Here is a 24,388-nt window from a genome sequence, read left to right on the forward strand (position 1 = left end):
GTGAGGGAACATACATGTCGGCCCTTCCAAAGGGCATCAGAAAACTGTACTTACCGGGAACTTTGTAAATAATGTGCTTGTGTGGGTGCAATTCTGTGTGGAAGGATGCGTTTCCGAACGCCAACGGCGGCCTCTCTGGGGATGGCCTTGGCGGTGATCTACGGTCTCTATGCTTTTCGGAATTGTCTGAAATTTCTTTTTTTCTTTTTCTTTCTTTTTTTTTTTTTAAATAATGAGCAAGAATGTCCTTTATAATCAGGAAAAAATAACAATAAAGCCATTTTCATCTTGGAAAGGAACTGAAGAAAGCCAGTGCACAGACGTAAAGGAGCGGGAGGAGTTCTTATTTTGCGCGTGGTCTGTGGTCTCGGTCAGATTGCTTGCGGGGGGGGGGGTGATCACAGCTGGAATCTGTGTCAGCTGCTAACAGGCCCTCTGCTGCGGGGGGGACATTCCCCCTGTACATGAAACAAGGACTAAGTAGACATCTTCTGTGAATGAGGCCAATCCTTATAATCCTGTCTTGGCCCTCTCTTTGAGCGGCTCTCCCCTTTCTCAAGATCCCAGTGATTGTTGGGGCGCCTGAGTGGCTCAGTGGGTTAAAGCCTCTGCCTTCGGCCAAGGTCATGATCCCAGAGTCCTGGGATCGAGCCCTGAATCGGGCTTTCTGCCCAGCGGGGAGTCGGCTTCCCGCCACCCCCCCCAACCTCCCGCCTGCCTCTCTGCCTACTTGTAATCTCCGTCTGTCAAATAAACAAATAAAATCTTAAAAAAAAAAAAAAAAGATCCCAGTGATTGCTGTCACTGGCCCTTCCTGGAGAGGGAAACGGAGAAAGGAGTGAGTCCTGAGTCAGCGCTGGTTCAGAACCGCGGAGTTTCCCCGCCGCTCGCTCATATGCCTGAACCTGTGAGTCAGGGTCACGCCGCCCGAGCTGTGTGTACGTGCTTCGCTGCCCTGTTCTGCGGGGCAAAGCTCCCGGCCTTCACGCGTGCACACACACCGGGGCCCGGGCCAGCCCCAGCCGGATGGCCTGGGAAGGGTGCGGGCACACTTGGCTTATTCATTCATCCCCTGGAGGGGTGCACATCCCTCTTGAGTGCTGAGCTCAGGCTGCAAAGTGCCAGAGATGATCCAAAAAAAAAAGAAGAAGAAGAAATATTAGTACTTCCTTTCCCACGAGTGTTGCAACAGTCAAGCTGTAGCTTAGAGCCTGTATTTTGTGAATAAGCAGAAACAAACTCACACGTCCAGCGCCAGTGGTCTGTTACAATACGTTACGGCGATCCAGGACTAGAATGCCATGCAGGTACTCAACGGAATGAAGTAGATCTGGGTAAAGTGACAGGAAGTGGTCAGTTGTGAGAGTAAGAAGGAAATGGCACGGCAGTGTGGACCCGGAGGACCCGTTTGCGTGAACCTGTATTATAAGCCTTGTTTTTTTGTTTTTAATTTTTTGAAAAAGATTTTATTTATTTATTTTAAGATTTTATTTATTTATTTGTCAAAGAGAGAGCGAGAGTGAGCACAAGCAGACAGAGTGGCAGGCTGAGGCAGAGGGAGAAGCAGACTCCTTGCCGAGCAAGGAGCCCAATGTGGGACTTGATCCCAAGACGCTGGGATCATGATCTGAGCCAAAGGCAGACGCTTAACCAACGGAGCCATCCAGACGTCCCTTCTTTATTTATTTGAGAGAGAGAATGAGAGATAGCATGAGAGGGGAGAAGGTCAGAGGGAGAAGCAACTCCCCATGGAGCTGGGAGCCCGATGTGGGACTCGATTCCTGGACTCTGGGATCATGACCCGAGCTGAAGGCAGCTGCTCAACCAACTGAGCCACCCAGGAGCCCTATGAGTCTTGTTTTAAAAATTGTAAGTGGGGGCACCTGGGTGGCTCAGCTGTTAAGTGTCTGCCTTTAAAAAAAAGGGCAATGTATATACTTCGAAAATATGAAAAGACAAATGACAGATTATTAGCAGCTATTAACTCTAGGGAATGGAGATCTAAATTTTTCATTTAAGATTTTATTTATTTATTTGACAGAGAGAGAGACAGCCAGAGAGGGAACACAAGCAGGGGCAGAGGGAGAGAGAGAAGCAGGCTTCCCACAGAGCAGAGAGCCTGATGCGGGGCTAGATCCCAGGACCCTCGGTTTATGATATGGGCCGAAGGCAGACGCTTAATGACTGAGCCACCCAGGCGCCCCCGAGTGTTAATTTTTCTACAAAGAACACGATTAAGTAATAAAAGCCAGAGTTTATTTAAATGGGTCTTCAGCTACATTTTACGATCTCTCAATGCTCAAGGTAATCTGCTCACCTCTAGAGGGTCCCGGGCAGGCAGCCAGGAGTAAGGAAACCTTGGTTTGTACTGTGTGACCTTCAGCAAGCCACCAGCAGTGAGAGGTATTTGTATCCACTTTTTCCAGATGGACACAGATACACATAAAGGACCTACTTTGTCCAGGATCCCATCGCTCGTGGTCCCAGAACTGGATTTTGAACACAGGTTTTCTGATTCCCAGTCCAGGATTTTCTACACTACATGACAGTCACTGCTGTCTGAGCCTCTTCTCTGAAGGACAGGGTCAAGAGCACCTGGGTGGCTCAGGGGGTTGAGCGACTGCCTTTGGCTCAGGTCATGATCCTGGAGTCCTGGAATCCAGTACCCTGTGGAGCTCCTTGCTCAGCAGGGGGCCTGCTTCTCCCTTTGACCCTCCCCCTCTCATGCTCTCTCTCTCTCTCTCTCTCTCAAATAAATAAAATCTTTTTAAAAAATAAATAAATAAAGCACAGGGTCAGAATACAGTCCCCTCCAGCTGACGACAATCAGTGTGCACAGGAAGTTGCCTCCCTGCCCCCATCACTCCTGGTGCATCAGAGGCCCTGGCAGTTGGTGTGTATGCCCTGTTTGTCGGATGCCAGTTTTCTCCAGGCTGGCAGGAATCCAGCCTCTGGGGTTTGGAGAACTCTGGCCTGCTCCTGGCCATCTCGAGGGGGAGGAAGGCTTTTTGGCCAGGCTTCTGGCCGGGTGCCTTGCAGAACCAGGCAAGAACTGCCCACGAAGGCTGGCAGGGGGCCGAGAACTCGTTGTCTTCCCTTTACACAGACACAGGCTGTCTGTTGAGATTCTGGAAACATCTGACCTTTTGCAGAGCATCTCAAGAGTGGTCAAGGAGGGCCAGAGGGAGGTCCCTCCATTTCTGCAAACGCTTTAACCCTTTCCGCACAGCCCTTCACAACAACGAAAGACAGATCGGTTTTCAAGGAACTAGAAGGATTTGCTGCACCTGTTTTCCCAGATTTGGGGGGTGGGGAGGGTGGGCAGTGGGTAGATCAACCCTGGAGGCACAGACTTCGCTCGCAGACCTCCTGCACCATTTTCTCCACTCTCGGTCTCAAGGACGGGAGGCCCAAGGCAGGAAAGGTGCTGGAAGGGAAAATAAGGCAGCCCCACCGGCCCTGAGCAGAGGTCCTACTGGAGGGCTCCCCCCCAACATCAGGACAGGAGCAGACACTACTCCTTTGACTGACTGGTTAATGTATTCCTTCACTCATCCGACATGTTTGTAGGGCACCGCCATGTGCCAGGCTCCTTGTGATCTATACACACACTCAAGTTGTGCTCGGTGTTGAAGAGAGGTTGCCCGTCCAGGTACAGCTGGAAACTGGAAGAGAACCTTCCAGAGAGAGCCCTGGGGTGGCAAGGCCTTGCAGTGGGATGTGGAAATCAAGGAATGTGTGTGTGTGTGTGTGTGTGTGTGTGTGTGTGTGTGTGTGTGTAACTTATTTTTTAAATGGGAGAGGTTTGAGAACATTTCAAAACTATTGGGAATAAAGCAGTGAAGAGGGAGGGTGTGGCACACAAAAGTACTGGGGAGGGGACGCCCGGAAGGAGGGGAAGTTCCTATGGGGGCAGCTTCTCCACCCCCGCTTCTAGCTGGGGTCACCTGGGAGCTTAAAACAATACTGAGGCGGAGTCTGCCCCAAAAGTCTCAGATTTAAATGGTCTGCAGGTGGGGTGTCTGCCTGGCGCAGTGAGCCCAGCATGGGACTCTTGATCTTGGGGTCTTGAGTTCAAGGCCTAGATTGGCCTTAAGCTTTGCCCTGATGGACATAGACGGATAGGTAGTCTACAGGAATAGCCAGCTTCCCAATGATGGCAATAGTGTAGCCGGGGTGGGGACCCTCTGCGGTGGTGGAAACAAGGCCAGGAGGGGAAAGGTGGTGGGTTGGAAGAAGATGGGGCCTTTCAAGGCTCTGGAGGGCCCTTTGACTGGGTCTCCCATTCAGGAAAGGTCTCAGCTTTAGACTTGGGATATTATTGTCAAGTATATCCGTACCTATAGCCATTGTATTTGTGTGGACGTGTTGAAAAGCACTGCTTTATTGTGCCTGAACAGTTAAAATAGCTGCAATCTTTATTAACTGTTTTTTTTTTTAAGATTTTATTTATTTATTTAATTGACAGAGATCACAAGTAGGCAGAGGCAGGCAGAGAGAGAGAGAGAGAGGAGAAAGCAGGCTCCCTGCTGAGCAGAGAGCCCAATGCAGGGCTCCATCCCAGGACCCTGAGATCATGACCTGAGCTGAAGGCAGAGGCTTTAACCCACTGAGCCACCCAGGCGCCCTATTAACTGGTTTTTGATGTGCTGTCTGTCCCAAGACTATCACCCTCTTGGCGAAGGTGGCCTGGGTCTTTCTCTCTCTCTCATGCAAATAGGAAAAAGATAATGGAGAACCCCTTTGTTGACTTGTTCGTTGCATGGGGAGAGAAGGGAGGGCATTGAAAGCTGGGAGAGGAAGGAAAGATATTGCAGACAGTGGGCACCAAGAAGTGAGCAGAGAACCCAGCTGGCCAGGCAGGCAGTGTGGAGGGTCCATGGCAAGTGGTGACCCAGGTTTGCAGTGGAGCCTTCCCCTCCGTGAGTGAAGCTCCCACTGCCGCTCAGAAAGAGGTAGTGGGAAGGTAGAGCCCAGAGGTGAAAATACGGCAGTGGGGGAGTTCAGGAAAGGTTGTTGCAAGGGTGAGTCATAGCATCTAAGTTGGGTTGGGAGGGAATGAAGAAAGGCTAATGGCTGGGGAGGAGGAGGAGATGCTCGTAAGGTCCCGAAAAGGTCAGAGGGAGTGTGGTAAACCAGAAAGTTGGAAGGAACAGAGATTATGGCCAGGGACAGAGATGCCTGAATTTGGGATCTTGGTGATGAGCCATTATTGATGGTAAAAGGGGGGGATGGGGGAAGTCCCTGGAGACCTGAGCAACCAATGTCTACCATGTGGTTGTTGGAAGTCACCCAAGATGATGATGGGGCTTTAGGTGGAAAAAAGGATGGGGAGCCATGCTCCAGAGTCTCCAGTGACTACGGGGGTGTGGCCAGGAGGCTGGACAACCTTAAGGCTTTTACCACAGGTTGGAAGACTGTGGTTCAGGAGGGGCATGGGGATGTGATCACAAAATGTGTGGTTGGAGCCCCAGGTCCTGGGAGACCTTGGGGAAGTTAGGGGAGGAGTGTAGCATGGAGCACAGCCCAGAAGCATAGGCCATTATGGAGGCGCCAGTGAGCTAGAGAACAAAATCCATGAGGTTCAGGGTTCTTTGTTGAGGGCAGCTGTTCTCTGAGTATGCTTTCTCTGCCTGAGTCCGGGCATCACCTCATTACCTGGGAACTTATTAGATATGCAGATACTGTGGGCCCAGCCCAGACCTACTGAGTCAGCGGGGCGGAGCCTGGCAATGTGCTTTCCCTTGGTTCCTTTTGCTTTCCCCTGATTCCGATAGAGGCGCGAGTCTGAGAACCACAGGAATATAATATGGGGAAAGTGGTTCGCTCTGGAAAAACAGAAAACTGGATTCCAGACTTAGCATCTGCGTGGCACAGTCGGTTGAGTGTTGGACTCTTGGTGTTGGTAGAAGTCATTATCTCCAGGTTGTGGGATGGAGTCACGCATTGGGCTCTGTGCCTCTCAGTGCAGAGTCGTCTTGAGTTTCTCTCTCCTTCGCTCTCTCTCTCAAATTAATAAATAAATTGTTAAAAAAACACAACTTACCATCACATGAAAAAGTGGACTTCATATGGACTAATTCCTAAATGTGTCCAGAAAAACCATGAAGTTAATAATATAAAATGTTGGGGCACCTGGGTGGCTCAGAGGGTTAAGCCTCTGCCTTCAGCTCGGGTTGTGACCTCGGGGTCCTGGGATTGAGCCTCGCATTGGGTTCTCTGCTCAACAGGAAGCCTGCTTCCCCCTCTCTCTCTGCCTGCCTCTCTGCCTACTTGTGGTCTCTCTCTCTATGTCAAATAAATAAATAAAATCTTTAAAAATATATATATAAAACGTTGAAAAATATCTTTATGACCTTGGGGCGGGAATGAACTTCCTTTTTTTCTTATTTTAAGATTTCACTTATTTATTTGAGAGAGAGAAGCAGGAAGAGTAGAGGGAGAAGGAGATAATCTCCAGCAGATTGCACTCGATTCCATGACCCTGAGATCACAACCTGAGCTGAAACCAAGAGTCAGACGCTCAACCGACTAAGCCAGCCAGGCGTCCCAGGAATTAACTTTTTTTTTTTCCCCCAGGAATGAACTTCTTAAATAAAATTTCAAAACCGCATACTAGGGGCGCCTGGGTGGCTCAGGTGGTTAAGCATCTGCCTTCAGCTCAGGTCATGATCCCAGGCTCCTGGGATCGTGTTGGGCTCTCTGCTCCGTGGGGAGTCTGCTTCTATCTCTCCCTCTATGCTCTCTCTCTCTCAAATAAATAAATCTTAAAAAAAAAAAAAAAATTAGGGGCACCTGGGTGGCTCAGTGGGTTAAAGCCTCTACCTTCGGCTTAGGTCATGATCCCCAGGTCCTGGGATCCAGCCCGGCTTCAGGCTCTCTGCTCAGCGGGGAGCCTGCTTCCCCCCTCTCTTTGCCTCCCTCTCTGCCCACTTGTGATCTCTGTCAAATAAATAAATAAAATCTTTTTAAAAATACTATAATGCAAAGAGATCCATCAGTTTGATAATTAGAATTAAAGATTTCTGCCCAAGGATGGCTACATTGACAAGGTTAACAGACGAGATTGGGAGAATATATTTGTGATATCTAAAGCTGATAAGAGGGGTGGGTGTCTAGCTGGCTCAGTCAGTGGAGCATGAAACTCTGATCTAGGGGTGTGGGTTCGAGCCCAACCTTGGGCGTAGAGATGACTTAATGATAAAATCTTTAAAGCTGATAAGGGACTAACATCTAAATTCACAATATGCTAAGAACTTCTACAAGTCCATAAGAAAAAGATGAGACTCAAATGGGGAAAAATGGGGAAAGATGCAAATAGGTGATTTACACAAGGAGAAATTAAAAAGCTAATCAACATAGGAAATGTTAAGATACATTAGAAATCTGAGAAATACAAATTAAAACATTTGTTGGCAGCTTTGGTCATTGGACCCCCAAACTTCCCAAACTGGAAACACCCAGATGTTCACCGATAGGTGAGACGAATTGGTATTCGTACAATAAATACTATTTAATGACAGAAAAAGAATGAATCGTTGACACAACTCTCAGAAGTTTTTTGCTGTGTGGAAGCAACCAGACACAAAAGACTATATACTGTACAATTGCATTTATTTGACGTTCTAGAAGAGGCATAAGTAATTTGTAGTGATAGGAATCAGATCGGTGGCTGTGGGGAGTAGGGAGGGGAGATTGAGAGCAAGGGGCACAGGGAACATTTTGGAGTGATGAAAATATTTCACATTTTTATTTGGATTGTGTTTACAAGTGTAAGTATGTGTCAAGTGTGTTAGTATTATAGAATGCAAATTATGCCTGGGTAAGGTTTATTTATTTTTAACTTTTTAAAAGATTTTAGTTATTTATTTGACAGAGATCACAAGTAGGCAGAGAGGCAGGCAGAGAGAGAGGGGGAAGCAGGCCCCCCGCTGAGCAGAGAGCCCGATGTAGGGCTCTATCCCAGAACCCTGAGATCATGACCCGAGCCGAAGGCAGAGGCTTTAACCCACTGAGCCACCCAGGAGCCCCTATTTTTAATTTTTTAAAAGATTTTATTTATTTGAGAACAAGAGAGCGTGCAAATAAGAGAGAGCATGAGCAGGGCAGGGGGAGGAGGGAGAGGGAGAGAGAGAAGTGGAATCCCTGATGAGCAGGGACCCCAACACAGGGCTCAATCCCAGGACCCCAAGATCACAACCTGAACCAAGGACAAGTGCTTAACCGACTGAGCCACCCAGGCACCCAGATAAAGTTGACTGAAAAGCAACATTATAGGGGCACCTGGATGGCTCAGTTGGTTAAGCATCTGACTCTTGATTTTTTTTTTTTTTAAAGATTTTATTTATTTATTTGACAGAGAGAGATCACAAGTAGGCAGAGAGGCAGGCAGAGAGAGAGGAAGAAGCAGGCTCCCCACTGAGCAGAGAGCCCGATGCGGGGCTCGATCCCAGGACCCTGCGATCATGACCTGAGCCGAAGGCAGCAGCTTAACCCGCTGAGCCACCCAGGCGCCCCCTGACTCTTGATTTTGGCTCAGATCTTGATCTCAGGGTCTTGAGTTCAAACCCCATGTTGGGCTCCATGCTGGGTGTGGAGCCCACTTATATAGATAGACAGCCAGATAAAACAACGTAATAACTTTATATCATTTAGATTGTTAAAATGAGACAGCTGGATAATGCCAGGAATTGGGAGGGTACAGGGGTGCACAGCGGTAGGCTTGGAGGGAGGGTGGCCTGTGACTCCAGAGCAAGTCATATCCTGTAAATAATCTCGAAGAAAACTCCTACAAGGTAGAGAGGCCAGAAGACATTCAGGGCAGAGTTATTTACCAGGGTGGGAGTTGTAGACAATTTGGGGGTCCGTTCCTGGGGGAGTAGATAGATAAAATGTGGATGTACACCTTGGGGCACACTCTGCAGCAACTAGGAGCAGCAGATTAAACGTACCCAGAGCAGCGTGGATGGGTCTAAGAAGTAAAACACTAAGGAATTGAATGAGGTATACAAGAAGATGTCATTATGTAAATTAAAAATAGAAAACAGGGGCGCCTGGGTGGCTCTGTGGGTTAAAGCCTCTGCCTTCAGCTCAGGTCATGATCCCGAGGTCCTGGGATCGAGCCCCGCTTCGGTCTCTCTGCTCAGCGGGGAGCCTGCTTCCCTCTCTCTCTCTCTCTGTCTCTCTGCCTGCCTCTCTGCCTGCTTGTGATCTCTGTCAAATAAATAAATAAATAAATCTTAAAGAAAAAAAAAAAACAAGAAAGAAAGCGCTCCAAGTAGAAATGGGCCAAAGACATGAACAGACATTTCACAAAGAAGAAATACGGATGGTGGGGCGCCTGGATGGCTCAGTTGGTTAAGCATCTGCCATCAGCTCCGTTCATGTTCCCAGGGTCCTGGGATCGAGCCCCTGGAGCCCCATGTTCTGGGGCTCCCTGCTCAGCAGGGAGTTTGTTTCTCCCTCTCCCTCTGCCTGTCGCTCCACCTGCTTGTGCTCTCTCTTAAATAAATATTTTCCAAAAAATAGAGCCTATTCAAAAAAAAAAGAAGAGCTTTGAATGACAAATAAGCACATGAAAAGATGTTCAACATTATTAGCCATCAGGGAAATGCAAATTAAAACCACAGTGAGCTGTCACTATACACCTATCAGAACGGCTGAAAAATAAAACAGTGATAACACTAAATGCTGGCAAGGATGTAGAGAAACTGGATCTTTTCTGTACTCCTGATGGGAATGTAAAATGGTATAGTCACTCTGGAAAATAACGTGGTCATTTCTTATAAAACTAAACATGCACTTACCACAAGACAATGACAGCCTTGGGCCATATACCCAAAGCAATGAAACTTACGTTCAGGATGTACGTATCACCTGTATTTGTAACAGCCCCAAACAACCCATATGGGCATTATGGTTCGTAAGAAAAGCCGATCTTAAAAGGTTTTATTTATTTAACATTCTCGAAATGACAAAACCATGCAGATGGGGAAGAGATTAGTCAGGGTTTAGGGATCAAAAGGGAGGGGGTGTGGCAATGAAAGGGTGCCAGGAAGGAGACCGTTTGTGGTACTGGAACATTTCTGTATCTTGATTGCGGCAGTGGTTACGCAAATGTATTCAGGGGGTCGAGTAGCATAGAACTATGCACACACACTCACAAATAAAGGCATTATAAAAATTGGTGAAAACTGAATGATAAAGTCTGCCGTCTGTTTAACGATATTGTATGGATGTCAGTTTCTTTGGTTTTGCTATTGTAGGACACAGCTATATGACATCACCGTGGGGGGGAGCTGGGGGAAGTATTTGCAGGATGCTGTGTACTATTTTGTCTTTTGTCACTTTAGGGGAGTCCGTAGTTATTTCAAAATACAGAAGATTTTTAAAAGCATATGCCTTCAATTCTGCAATGCATTCTGCAAGAATGCTTAGGAACAAAGGCATGTATATTAAACACCTTAGAATAGTAGCCTATGGGGGAAGGAGAGGGAGGAGGAGTAGAGTGGATAAAAGGAAATGAACAGCTACATTAATCAAGGGACCCTGTGTTGACCAAGGGGGACCCTGTGCTAGGAACTGAGGTGATTAACTCAAGCCTTTCTGCACCTGAGGTCCCCACAGCCAGGAAAGGAGGTGGGAGTGGGGGAGGGGGTGGTCAAAAACATTAAAAATAAGTTCTTTATTCAATGCGTTAAAGATTTTTCCCTTTTTTCATTAGAAGGCTGGAAGAAGGTTAGAGGTGGGGAGGCAGGAAAGTGGGACAGGCAGAAGGGTCAGAAAAGGGAGGGGAAGAGGAAGTTAGAAAGGATGACAGGAAGAGAAGGAAGTAAGGGGAGGTCATGGACAGCATTCTTTTCCGGAGGGCTTGGGGCTGGTCCGGGGACTGGGGATGGAATGGGTCACCGTTGCGTAACGCCTCTGGAGCCCATGGGGGCTGAGGTCCTGAGGCCCCATGGGGGAGGCCTAGATTCCAGGAACTTCTCTGAGCAGCCCTGGCTCAGATGGACACAGTGTGCCCTGTGGTGGGACCTCGGAGGTGCTGAATTTTGCCATCTCCTCCTATACCCCTCCATTGTTGGGAAGGCTGTGGTAATAAAACTAATGGACGGGTTTTAAATCTTGCACAAATGAAGTGCACCACTTTAGCTATAAATGCAGCATGTTTTACTACTAAGTGTAGACTATGAGGAGGAAGGAAGAATATGAGACACAAAAAGATATAATTGAGGGAGGATGGAAAAGCTTATTGTTAAGGATGCTCCTAGGGACATTACTGACCATAGTGAACAGAAACAAGAGATAACGCACGATAGTAGATCTGGTTAAAAATGTGTGCTAAGCTCCTGTGATAGAATAGATTAAAAATGAAGGTGTGCGAGGATTTTTAATGTTACAGAAAAGTGCTGTGATATACCGCTGTCCTGGGGAAAAGTGACAAAAGGCTATACACTGACTAATCCTTTTCTCTAAACGTTTGTTTGGGGTTTTTTGGGTAGTTTTCGTTTCAGTAGGCTCCATGACCAACGTGGTGGGGCTTGAACTCATGCCCCAAGATCAAGTGTTGCATGCTGCACCAACTAAGCCAGCCGGGTGCTTTTTCTAAAAGTTTTAAATGCAAACTATGCATAGAAAAGAGACAGGAGGGGCGCCCGGTGGCTCAGATGGTGCAGCATGCAACACTTGATCTTGGGGTCCTGGGATCCAGCCCCACATTGGGCTCCCTGCCCGGCAGGAAGCCTGCTTTCCCTCTCCCACTCCCCCTGCTTGTGTTCCCTCTCTCTCTGTCTCTGTCAAATAAATCAAATCTTAGGAAGGAAGGAAGAAAGAAGAAAAAGAAAGAAAATAATAGAAGAGACAGGATAGTCACCAAAATACTAACCCAGTAGGCTTTAGATCTGTGAGCTTTATTCCATATAAATTATTTCTCAAAAGAAGTTTTGGAAAATATTAATACAGGCTGCTCTAGTGGCCACTCTGGCGTCATTCTGGTCTGGCAGGTGAAATTATGGGTATTTTTTTTCTTTTTTTTTTTTAAGGATTTTATTAATTTAATTTAGAGAGCAAGCGAGCAAGTGCACACGCCCGCAAGGCGGGGTTGGGGGGGAGGGACAAAGAGGGAGAGAATCTCAAGCAGACTCCCCAAGTCTAACTTAGACTGGATCTCAAGGACCCTGAGATCATGACCTGTGCCAAATCAAAAGTCAGACACTTAACAGACTGAGCCACCCAAGCACCCCTAATTATGGGTATTTTTCACTATGTTTTCTGTTTTCAAACGTTTTTGTAGTAAATATGTAGATGGACAACAAAGGTACTACTCTTCATCTGTTACGGGGGAGCAGTATCTGGGGGAGTCTGGCTGACCTTGCTGGCAGAACAGTGCGCAGGCACTGAAGCCTGGCCTGCCTGGCCTGCCAGGTGGGGGGAAGAGGCTGACAGTTGCCCTCTGGTTTCTCCATCCCCTTGACCAGCCAGCTCTGGCCGGCTCAGCCACTTACACGCCCAGAACTGGTTGTTTCAGGAACCGCCCTGAGAGCCGCTGTGGCTTTCCTGGAAGATGGAGCCAGGATGCGGGCCGGGAGAGGGACGAGCCAAGGTCACTTGATAAATGCTGGATATTTATAGCCCTCTGTCTCACCCCTCCCGCAGATCTCTTGGTTTGGTTTCACTCTCACAGCGTGGCCGGTCGCTAGTTAAAGGGGCGCGGTGAGCAGTATTTACCGCGGGCGGAGACGTGGGTGGTTTCGTGGAGGGTGGCTCTGAGCTCGGCTCTCCCTTGCCTCTTACTGGAAACAATACTGCCATTATTGAGAGCTGACCATGTGCCAGTTGTGTGCCTTCATAATTGCATTTCTCACCACAACCCTGTGAGGTCCTACTGTTCCGATGCCCATTCGCAGATAAACTGGAGGCTCAGAGAGGGGAAGGAGCCCGCCCGAGGTAACACAGCCAGTTAGGTGGTAGTAGATCTCGGCAGGACTCCACCCCCAACCCGCCGGTTCCAGCGAGTGAGCCTGCCCCCTACGGGACCCAGGACGCGCGAGGCCGGGCCTCCCAAGGTCAGGGAGGGCGCAGCCCCGCAGACCCCGCGGCCGTCGTGGGGCCAGGTCCCGACTCGGGGAGGCGAGCACAGCCGCGAGCGCGGAGTGGCCGTCGCCGCCCGGGGCTGGTGGCAGCGGCGGGGCCCCGCTGGGCAGCGGGCGAGCCCGCGGGCGCCACCGGACAGTTCCCATAAACAGGGGCGGGGCGGGGCGGGGCTTGGCCGCGGGCCCGCATTTCCGGGGACGCCGCGCGCGACGGAGGGTGTTCGCGGGGACACTCTGCGTCCCCCCGGGAGCGCGCGGGGCCGGCCAGGCAGGCGGGGCGAGCCTGGGGGCGGTCCGGGAAGAGGAGCCGCGCGGCAGAGGTGGCCCTGCCGTGGGCTGTGGTCGCGCGGGGGCCGTGACCCTCGCAGGTAGGCGCGGGAAAGGGCGTCCGGGAGCCGCGGCCCCGGGAGGGGGCGGACGAGGGCGAGGCAGCCGCGGCCGCCGCCGCCGCCGCCCCCGCTTGCCGCCGGGCTCCTCTCCCGAGAGGGCGCCACCTGCACGCTCTGATGGGCACCGGCGCCAGCCACTTGGGGAGCTGGTTGCCATGGCAGCGCGGAGGCTGGGCCCTCGTTTCCTAGGCCACCCGGGGCCCCTGCACGGAGTTCTTTTAGCGGTGCCCCAGACCTCTCCCGTACTCCCTACTCCCAAATCCGGAATGGAGAAAGTGTCAGGAATCCTGGCCCGGGAGGGAGATCATTTGGGATTTGTAAGAAGCCTGGGCCCTTCCTCGGAATGGTCGTGGTGTGGCCTTTGAATTAGGCTTTTGTCTTGGCTGTTTCTGAGTGACACGTGGGTGTAGGGGTTAGGAAGGAAAGACGTTGGGATCCTGGAAATGAGACTAATGTAGTGGCCACTCTGGAGTCGTTCTGGTCTTGCCAAAAGACTCAGAAGCCCCGCACCGCCCCCCACGCCCAAGGGAAGGTCATCAACCGTCTGCTCACATTTCCGAACCTGATTGTGAGTAGGTAATTTGACTTAGGAATCACAGGATTCTTTTAAGTGTCAAATGCCCCAAGAACGGGGAAGCATGTAAGTTTTTAAAAATTGTTTGTTTGTTTTTTTTTTCCGTTGATGCTTAAGAACTGGAAGAGGTTTAGGAATCTGCCTAGTAACAGCTTTTCACTTTTATCATAAGAGAAACTGGACCCAGAGAAGCTGAATTACTTCCCAAGATGACAGTAGGTTGAAGCTAGTATCCCAACTTGTAGGCTATGGCTTTTGCCTTTGGTGGCTCAGGGAAGTCTGGATAAGACCCCTGGCAACCCTAGGGTTCAAGCTTTTGGTGTCAGGTGATCTAAAGATGGGACACTGGCAACAGGTGACCTAAAGATGGGCCATGGAGGCTGGAGCCTTGGGGAGATCTGAAAGAGCTGTTCTCCCTCATGCGTAGGTCCCGTGCCTTGGGGCTTGCTTTAATGTAGCATCTGACAGGACTGCCTTAAATAAATCCCCCAGAGCCGCGCATTCAGCAGCTCTCCAAAATACTGTTTCTTCTGAAGCCAACAAATCTGTTCAGACTGAGCAAGAAACCCTTTGGCTGCCCTAAAGCGGGGAAGTGGGACTTCCCACATCAGTGAGGTTCCTTTTGCTTTGAAAAGGTTAAGAGGGAGGTGGGAAGAGAGATCCAGGAAGGAACACTTGAATGAATCATTTGGAAATGATTTGAGGCAGTCAACTAGAGCAGAAAACTCACGTATTCATTTATTAAACATTTACTGGGTACCCACTGTTTCCAACCTCTGACTGGGGCAGAAGATTAAAAACCTGTGTTAGGCAGGCCTGGTCCCTACACTCAAGAAGCTTGTAAAAGAGAGGGATGTGATGTGTAAATGAGCATTTCACTAGAGCACAATGCGGTCCTTAACGGAAATCTGAGCACAGTGCAGCAGGAGCCCAGACGAAGGGCTCTGGAAATCAGCTGAAAACAGCATGAGTCTAGCCTGCGCTGCCTGGGAGCACTTCTGGGGCTCTGCCAAGGGGGCCCTGGCCAGTACCTTTGTTGGGAGAAAAAGGAATGAATGAGTGGAAGTGTCTAGACAAATGTGGACCGGGGTGGGGATTCTCTGGAAAGAAGAGTTTTAGGGATCCTGATAAACTGTAAACTATGAAGGCAGCGACCTGTCAATTTCCTTCTGTTTCAGCAGCACTTACAAGGTCATATGTGCACAAGAAATGTCTGTTGAGGGGATGAAAAAAGGAAGGAAGGGAAGGAAAGAGGGAGGGAAAAGGGAGAGAAGAGGAAGGAAGTAAGGAAAGGGACAGCAGTTTATGTGATCAAGAGGAGGATGGCTGTAAGTTCAGACAAAACCCTGCTTCAAATTCTGACTCTAGGTTCTGGAGTCAGATCCGGGTTCTGGTGCTGCTCCTGACTTCCCACTTGTGTGACCTTAAGGAAGTCCCTGAACCTCTCCCTGCCCCAGTTTCTCATCTCGGGAGTGGGGATATGATAATCTGTCGTGAGAATTACATGAACGATTGAACAGAAAAAGCTCATCACAGTGCCTGCCTCAATGAGTAGTAAGTATTCAGTAATAGCCTTAGACGTGTCAACTTTGCTTTCAGAGAAATCGTTTGCCACGGGATTCATGTCAACGGTTATAAAACTACTCCAAAATAAGATACTTCTTTTTACCTGCTAAGGTAATTGTGAAAGGTACCTGTGTCTGCAGATAAGCACACCTTCAAGAAATGGTTCTTTACCTTTTTTTTCTATTTAAGATTTTATTTATTCATTTGACAGAGATCACAAGTAGGCAGAGAAGCAGGCAGGGGGGGTGGGTGGGGGAAGCAGGCTCCCTGCGGAGCAGAGAACCGGATGTGGGGTTACATCCCAGACCCTGAGATCATGACCTCAGCCAAAGGCAGAGGCTTAACCCACTGAGCCACCCAGGCGCCCCACCTTTTTTTTTTTTTTTTAAATAGGGGGAAGGGAATAGTGATCTTTTTGAAATCAGATGAAAGCTCTGATCTCTCTTGCCAGAGGCGATATACCATTCTTAGGGTTCACAGCTCCCTTGAAGCCCACCCTTGTTGCGTATAGACTGTCATGAAAGAACTAAGGCAGAATTCAGAGAGGAAGAGGCTGGGAACAGCAAGGTGGGCCTGCTCTCATTCCGGGGGCTTATGGGGTCCCTGCAGAGGCCACAGCAGGGGGGAGCTGGAGCTCTGCCTATGCAGCTGGGTGGTCCAGGGCCCAGGCCTAGGCCCCTTAGAGCCCCTTCTCTTCTAGCAACAAGTGGGGCCCACTTGGAGCCTCATAGTGTCCTCAGGCTCAGTGTTTCGTCCCTGGCATCAGTGGTGCTGCCAGAGTCCTAGGCCAGGATGCCTGGTGTGCAAGATAATTGTCCAAGCACGGATCTTTGGTGTCACCACGCCAGCTCTGTGAGTGTTATCTCTTGATACCACTGCTTTCGGGTGTGGCAGGGGACATCTACCTCCACTACAGCAAACAGGGCCCTAATTCCGTCTTTGGAGGGGCAGGAAGTCCATGGAAACTGCTTGGTGATCCCCCAGCACCCTTGGCCCATTCTAGGAAGCACTGGAACCAAGAGCAAGGTCATATCACTGGGAGAAAGAGTGGCAGCCACCAGGTGACCAAGGTGACCAGGAAACTATAGGGATCAGCGAGCCCCTCATCTTTGGGAAGGGGACGTCTTGGGCTTCTGGAAAGGAGATTAGTTCATGGGTGGAGGAAGGGCCCCAGTCTGGGCCGCCTTTCCCTTCATGGGGCAGTGGCGAGGAGTCAGGAGCTCAAAGTGGGGTTCAAGGAGGAAAAACGTGGTGGCAAAGGGGGAAACGGAGTGCTGATTTCTTGGGATCTTGGGAAGGGAAGGGCCTCACGCTTGATAAGCCAAAATGGAAACCAAGTTTTCCTAGATCCTTAGAACACCTGCCTCCCACCCATGACAGATGTCATGGTAATCAGAGAAGGACAGTCCCTGAGCAGTCACTGTGCCTCTTCTGGGTGGCAGGTGCCAAGCATCAGCCGGACCAACTATCCAGACCCCCGAGGTCCCCCCTGTGAGCAAGCCTGCAGGCCCAGGCAGACAGCCACCCCTCCCCCGCCAAACTGGTGTTCGGGGCAGGGGAGTGACAGTGGTAACTTCATGTTCTACCCTGTCAGGCCTGGGACAGGTTGGGCCTTGCTGGTTGCACCACAGCCCCGTGGGGCAGGGGGATCCCCTCCCAGGGAGTGGCCAACTCAGGCCCCAACAGGCCCCAGCAGGGCTGGCACTGGAGCGGGTGGCAGGCTATTGGCCACAGCGGGTGTAGCCAGGGCCCGGGCTGGGCGGGCTGGTTCCTTCTCCCCTGGAGAGTCGCAGACTCAGCATCGGGCTTGCAGGAGGCAGCTGAACCCGAGGGAAGAGGCCAGAAGGGGGTCCTGGGGCTGGGCACATAAGACGGCTAAGAGTTACTGAGGTCAGGTCGTGGCAACTTGCAGATAGGGGAGGCGAGCTCGGGGAGTGCTCACCGAGGGCCTCACCACCAGTCCTCGGATGTTGGGGGCTCTTCTCTGTTCTGCTCAGCCCCGGGAGGGACTGCTGGTGTTCCCATCTCACAGATGAGGAAGCTTGAGGCTCAGGGACATTGTGTGGCTGGCTCACAGCCCACAAGTAACAGATGGTGCTAAGACAGTTTGAGCAGGAGAACTGGCGTGCTTTGCCCCTGGATTCTACCACCTGCCAGAGCCAGAAACCCCGGGCCCAGGGAGGACTCAGAACAGAGTGGGGGTCGGAGATGAGACCATTTTCACATATTGCCTATGGTTAAAAGCTGCCTATGAGGCCTGAAGGCCATGTTGGTGCTGGCCCTGTGAGAGGAGGGCGCTGCCTCAGGAGGTTCCCAGCCCCCAGGATCTGAAAGTCATTGGCTGATTTAAAAGCACACACAGGGTGTGCCAGCTGGTGTCGCTTCCTCATCAAAACGTATTGATGCCGCAGCCCCGCCGCTGCCCAGCCCCGGGGGAGGAGACACCAGCAGCACCCGGCCAGGGGATGGGGTGGGGGAAGCTGCAGCTGCAGGTTGGCATCAGAGGAGGGCCCGGGGCTACAAGGGGATGGTGGCAGGGGGCCAAGGCCCGGGGAGCTGGGCCGCAGCCAGTGTGTGTCTGTGAGGCCTGACCAGGCAGCCTGCCAGCAGAGCCCAGGACGGGGAGGAGCCTGGTGCCACTCGGGGAGGTGGGGCGCGGAGGGGGTAGATAGGACCTCTGGGTTCAGGCTCGACTAGGCTTGGCAGGAGGCCCCTCCCCAAGGGCCAACAAACAAAGCAGTGATTCCTGGGGTAGAATTGTGGGAGCTGGAAAGCAAGGTTGCCCTGGGTGGGAATGAAAGCAGGCAGGCCTGGCTGGGGGACGTCTGGCCCGAGCCATCCATGCCCAAGGATGGGCCAGCCTGCACCTGGGCAGAGCCTGTACCTATAGATGATTAATGAATATTGATTGCTTGGGGAAGCTGGCTGTGTCCTGACCATGCCACTGCCAGCACCTGCCCTGTGCCCAGGTCCACTGCCGTTTTCCTTCGTGCTAAGTAGGTTCGAGAGGCAGTGGATGCATGAGTTTGTTTGCTTTATATTTTTGCCCTCGCTTCCCTTTTTTTTCTTCTAGCCTCTTCTCTTCATTCTCTGCCTCTTCTGTAGATGTTCTTTTTTTTTTTTTTTTTTTAAGACTTTATTTATCTGGGGATCCTGGGTGCCTCAGATGGTTAAGCGTCTGCCTTTGGCTCAGGTCATGATCTCTGGGTCCTGGGATCGAGCCCCGATGTCAGGCTCCTGGCTCAGCTGGGAGTCTGCTTCTCCCTCTCCCTTTGCACCTCCCCCTGCTCATGCCCTCTCTCTGAAGTGAATAAAATCTTTTTTTTTTTTTAAGATTTTATTTATTTATTTGACAGACGGAGATCACAAGTGGGCAGAGAAGCAGGCAGAAAGGAGGAAGCAGGCTCCCCGCTGAGCAGAGAGCCCGACGCGGGGCTCAATCCCAGAACCCTGGGATCGTCACCCGAGCCGAAGGCAGAGGCTTAACCCACTGAGCCACCCAGGCGCCCCTCAAGTGAATAAAATCTTAAAAAAACAAAAACAACAAAATATTTTTATCTAGGTAGAGTGTGAGTGGGGGGAGGGGCAGAGGGAGAGAGAGAGCATCCCATGCAGATTCTGTGCTGAGCCTGGAGCCGGACACAGGACTCGATCTCGTGACCCTCAGATAATGACCAGAGCCAAAATCCAGAGTCAGACAATTAATCAACTGAGCCACCCAGGTGCCCCTATAGTTCTTCTCCCACCTGATCCTACGGGTGAGGTGTTTTTGTTGTTGTTGTTGTTGTTTTTTAACCTTTTGGCTTCTTTGTTTTTTGTTTTTCCCATGATGACAGATCTAAAATATGAATCTACATATAGGAAAATGCACAGATCTTAAGTGTACAGCTCAAAGCCTGTTAACATTTGTATACACTTATGAAACCAACACCCAGATCAAGATAGAGAATATTCTGGTGATCCCTAAAGTTTCCTTCTCTGCCATCCTAGGCATCTAGTCCAAACATCTCTCACCATCGAGAAGTTTCATTTGGCCCCTTTCTGTATATTCTCATGTACATTTTACCTCTTATTCGTGTGTTTTTGTCTAACATGTGTGTGTGTGTCTGTGTGCTAGAGAGAGGGAGAGAAAAGAAGAGACTTGGGAGGGAGAGATGAAAAGAGAGAGAGAAGGGCCCCGGGGGAGGATGGGAAGGGCAAGGACTGTGTCACCGTGGATGGGGAAAGAGAGGGCCAGGCTTGACGACTTCATCTTGCTGGCTGGGGGCACAGACCATTGCTTTTCTCTTCGTCTCTTTTTATGCTGCCCCTGAGCTCTTTATAGACCCCGATGTTCTGGCCCAGAGAGACTTGCTGACATCCAAGAGTGGCAAAGGGGAGGAGGAGACACAGCGTTGGCTTGGGAACCACGCTTTAGCCCACAGGAAGTGAGCTCAAATGAGGTTTCTCGCAGCCAGTCATCCTCTTGTGTTTTTCCAGTCTGGGGAGAACAAATGACATGCCAGTGGAAGATCAAGGAGCCCACGAGGGCTGAAGTTGCCATGGGAGGGGCGTGGGTGGGAGGGTACTCCTCCGGGACAGCAGTCGGGCCCTCATTTTGTCAGCCCTGCCAGAGTGCCACACTGAGCAGTGGGGGTTCCAAAGATACGACCAGTCACTGTCCCCAAGAGGCTCACTACCCATTTGGCATAAGACGTACTGGAAGCATTCGAGCAGCTGTGGAGGGGGTATAATTAACCACCAGGAGAGCCCGCCCCAGCCGCTGCCTCCTCCTCTCGGGGATGAGCAGAGCGGCCAGACAACCTGGGTGTTGCCAAGACACGAGGGCACACCAGCTCTGCCACTGTTTGGGGAGCTGGTCGATGGAGAGAGCCCGGCTCTCCACCGCCGATGACCGAGCACGTGCCACTCCCCAGGCACTGTCCCGGGTGAGAACGGTGCGCAGAGGCGGAAAGGAAATGCGGAGCTAGTAACTTGATTCCAACAAGATTTCTTGCACTTGTTTCCTAATATTCTTGTGGACGATATGGAGAAATGTGGGCTTCAGGAGTGCAGGTCAGAGGACATGTAGCTGGTGGTCAAATATACAAAGAAGATTGATCAGTTCTACCCTGGTAGAGGTCTCTAGTGGCCCTGGGCTCTGCTTTGTTCCCATCTTACCCAATCCCCCCACCACCACCACCCAAAACTTAGAGAACACTGCTAGAAAACACCTGGAACTTTTCTATATCAACTGATTGTTAAAACTTGGTGACAGTCACACTCTAACATACACACACGCACTTATTTTTGCTGAATCATTTGTAAGTAGGTTGCAGACACAACAGCTTCACCTCCACTGACTTCAGCAGGCATCCCTGAAGGATGAGAACATTCCCCTAAAACCACAGTGCCATTAGCATACTGAAGAAAATGAGCCCTAGTGCCATGATACCTGGGGCACAGGGCATCGCAACATTTTCCCCAATTCTGAAAGGCTTGCTTTTTTTTTCCTTTCAAGATTTCCATCGGTGTTCACATATTTCATCTGATGATCATTTCTCTTTCGTTTCTTGACCTAAAATAGTCCCCTTGTCTTTTTTATCTTTCGTGGGATTGAGCATTGTGATGAGTCCAAGCTAGCTGCCTTTACAGAATGCTGGAGGTATCTGTGTCTTTATCGTTAGATCTGGGTTAAACACTTTCACCAGAAGTGCTCCAAGGACTGATGTTGTGTGTTTCTTAATTGCATCATACCAGGAGCTAAATGCATCAGGCAGTCGCATTACTGGTAATGCTACTTTATTATTATTATTATTATTATTATTATTTTAAGATTTCATTTGGTTATTTGAGAGAGGGAGAGGAAGAAGGAGACTCCCTGCCGAGCAGGGAGCCCCACACAGGGCTCGATTCCAGGACCCTGGGATTGTGACCTGAGCCAAAGGCAGACGCTTAACTGACTGAGCCACTGGGGTGCTCCTTGTGATGCTCCTTTGGACCACTTGGTTAAGATGGTGGCTGCTGGAGTTCTTCCCCAGAGATACATTTTCCTTTTGGTCATTAGTAAGTCACTTGTAGGACAGACTTTGAGGCCTTGTTCATATACGGTTTATTTTTATTTTTTATTAAAGACTTTATTTATTTATTTGACAGAGATCACAAGTAGGCAGAGAGAGAGTGGAGGAAGCAGGCTCCCTGCTGAGCAGAGAGCCCAATGCAGGACTCGATCCCAGGACCCTGAGATCATGACCTGAGCCCAAGGCAAAGGCCTAATCCACTGAGCCACTCAGGTGCCCCAGTTCATATACAGTTTAGCATCCACTGGTTACCCTTGCTGGAATCCAGACTTTCTGAAGTCTACTCTTTCTTCTACATTTATCAGACATAATTCTTCTATAAAAAGCTTCTTTTTTACCTCTTTTCTTTCTCTCTGTGTGTTTTCCTGAGTTTCAGTGCAGACTAATGGATTGTTTTATTTTGATGCATTAGAACCCATTACTTCAGTATGCTTTTTGAGTCTCCGATTATCTCAAGTTTAGTCATCAAGCTGGGCCTCTGTCCTTTTGATGTGACCCCATTGGTCTTTAATTACTTCCTTGCTTTCTGGCCCAACAAAATGTCCCAGGCTTGCCTTCCCCAAGGAGACGTGGTACCTTTTATTGGAAAGTGGATACTAGGTCTGCTCACCTAGGCTTTTTGTTTTGTTTTGTTTTGTTTTTAAAGATTTTTTTTTTAATTTTTTTTTAAAGATTTTATTTATTTGACAGAGATCACAAGTAGGCAGAGAGGCAGGCAGAGAAAGAGGGGGAAGCAGGCTCCCCACTGAGCAGAGAGCCCGATGTGGGGCTCGATCCCAGGATCCTGAGATCACGACCCGAGCTGAAGGCAGAGGATTAACCCACTGAGCCACCCAGGTGCCCCTGTTTTTAAAGATTTTATTTTTAAGTAGCCTCTTACCGAGTGTGGGGATTGAACTCGCAGCCCCAAGATCAGGAGCCTCACCGCTCTACTGACTGAGCCAGCCCCGCACCCTGACACCCAATATTTTTTATCAATGACTCGAATTAAGGCTAAGAAATGATTATCAAATTTACTGGTGATTCAAAACTGGGAAGGAAGTCAAATTCTATGATAATAAAATAAATACTCAAAATGGCCTTAAAAGAATGAAATCTAGATCAGAACTAGCAGATTTAAAGGAGATCAATATGAAGTCCTGTGTTTAGGTTGAAAATGTTAATTGCATAATTTGAGGTTTTGGGGGAACTCTTTACTAGATCAAAGTTGATACAGAAAAGTTAGCTCACATGAGCCGGCAGTATTCCGTGACTCTTGGGTTTCATTCATTCCTTCATTCATGTAGCCAGTACTTACTGAGGGTCTGTCAAATACCAGGCACTGTTCAAAAGGTTTGGGCCACGGTTATTTAACTAGCGGAATCCACAAAAATCCCTGCCCTCCTCAGTCAACATTCTTGGTGCTGGGGGCAGGTGGGGATTTCAGGCAGTAATGTAAAACCACAACAAAGGTGATGAGTGCTTTGAAAAAAATTTCTCAGGGTAAGGGGGAATATGGGTGGAAATTCAGATTCTTCAAGAAGGTTATCTTTGAGCAAGGATCTGAAGGAAGCAAGGGACTCAATCTTGTGGCTAGCTGGGAGAAGAGTGCCCCAGGCAGAGGGAGTAGCCAGGACAAAGGTCCTAAGAGGAGTTGTTAGGGGTGTGCCTGGAGTAGAATAAGGAGGGGAGAGCAGTGGAGAATGCGGTGGGGTGAGGATGACACAGGGCTTTGTACACCACTGTAAGTCTTTGGCTCTTATTCTGAATGAGACAGAGAACGTTTGGAGGGTTTCGAGCAAAGGAGTGCCAAGATCTTACTGGGTTTGAAAGACTCTGGTTGCTGAGTTGAGTCTACGGCCATACCACCCTGAACGCGCCCGATCTCGTCTGATCTCGGAAGCTAAGCAGGGTCGGGCCTGGTTCGTATTTGGACGAGTTGAGAACAGATTGCAAGACAGCTGCGGTGGAAGCCGAGGCAGCAAGCAGTTAGGAGGAACTTGGAGTAACCGGGAGAAAGAGAGTGCAGATAGTGACCCCACCCCCTCCACTGGGAGGTGGTCAATGGTCAGATTATGGATTTACTAGTGGGTCAGAGGTGAGGAAATGAAAGAAAGTAGTTAAGAAGCTTGAAGAAGGACTTGCCTTTAAATGAGATGGAGAAAGCTCACACAGGAGGAACCCATTTTGGGGAGGAACATTTGGGCAACATTAGGAGCTTAGTGTAGGGCATGTTGGATAGGAGATGCCTGTTGGACAAGACAGCCTGGTAGAAATGTAGAGGCCATCTGGAGTTCAGGACAGAGGTCCTGGCTACGGACAGAAGCCTGAGTATAATTGGGTAAATTCTGTGTCCAGCGCTGGCAGTGCCTTAAAAAAAGGGGGTGCTACTAGCCTGGACTGTGTCCACAGATGGGTGTTGGGATGGTGGAGGTACAGAAATCACAGAGCACGAGGAAGCCTGACTAGGAAAGGAGACCTGGGACCATGTGGGTGCTCTGCCCATCTCCTGACAGCCACCCTGTGGCAGAGGATGTGGCAGGCCCTGGGGGTGGGGGAAAACCTCTGAGGAGGCTAGTTTTGGTTGGAGGTGAAGAGGAACTTTCCAGCCAATTTCTGGAGAAACCATCACCAGTGCCATGGAAATGACTAGCCTAGCGTAGGTTTTCAAACTACCTTTGACTTGAAGTACGGGAAGAATTACATCTTACTGCGCTCCTGGGCACCTTT

General features: G+C 49.9%; 1 protein-coding gene across 1 annotated transcript in view; it reads left to right on the forward strand.

Annotated features, from left to right (window-relative positions):
- The first annotated feature begins 13,288 nt into the window (after nucleotides 1–13,288).
- Nucleotides 13,289–24,388, forward strand: part of SEMA4B (semaphorin 4B) — a 35,381-nt gene continuing 24,281 nt past the window's right edge. The window contains exon 1 of the mRNA XM_032836954.1: nucleotides 13,289–13,459. The gene's annotated coding sequence lies outside the window, so the exon portion shown is untranslated. The remainder of the gene's footprint in view (nucleotides 13,460–24,388) is intronic.

Source organism: Lontra canadensis, unplaced genomic scaffold (assembly GCF_010015895.1).
Source record: "Lontra canadensis isolate GAN:19392208 unplaced genomic scaffold, GSC_riverotter_1.0 scaffold94, whole genome shotgun sequence".
Lineage (NCBI taxonomy): Eukaryota > Metazoa > Chordata > Mammalia > Carnivora > Mustelidae > Lontra > Lontra canadensis.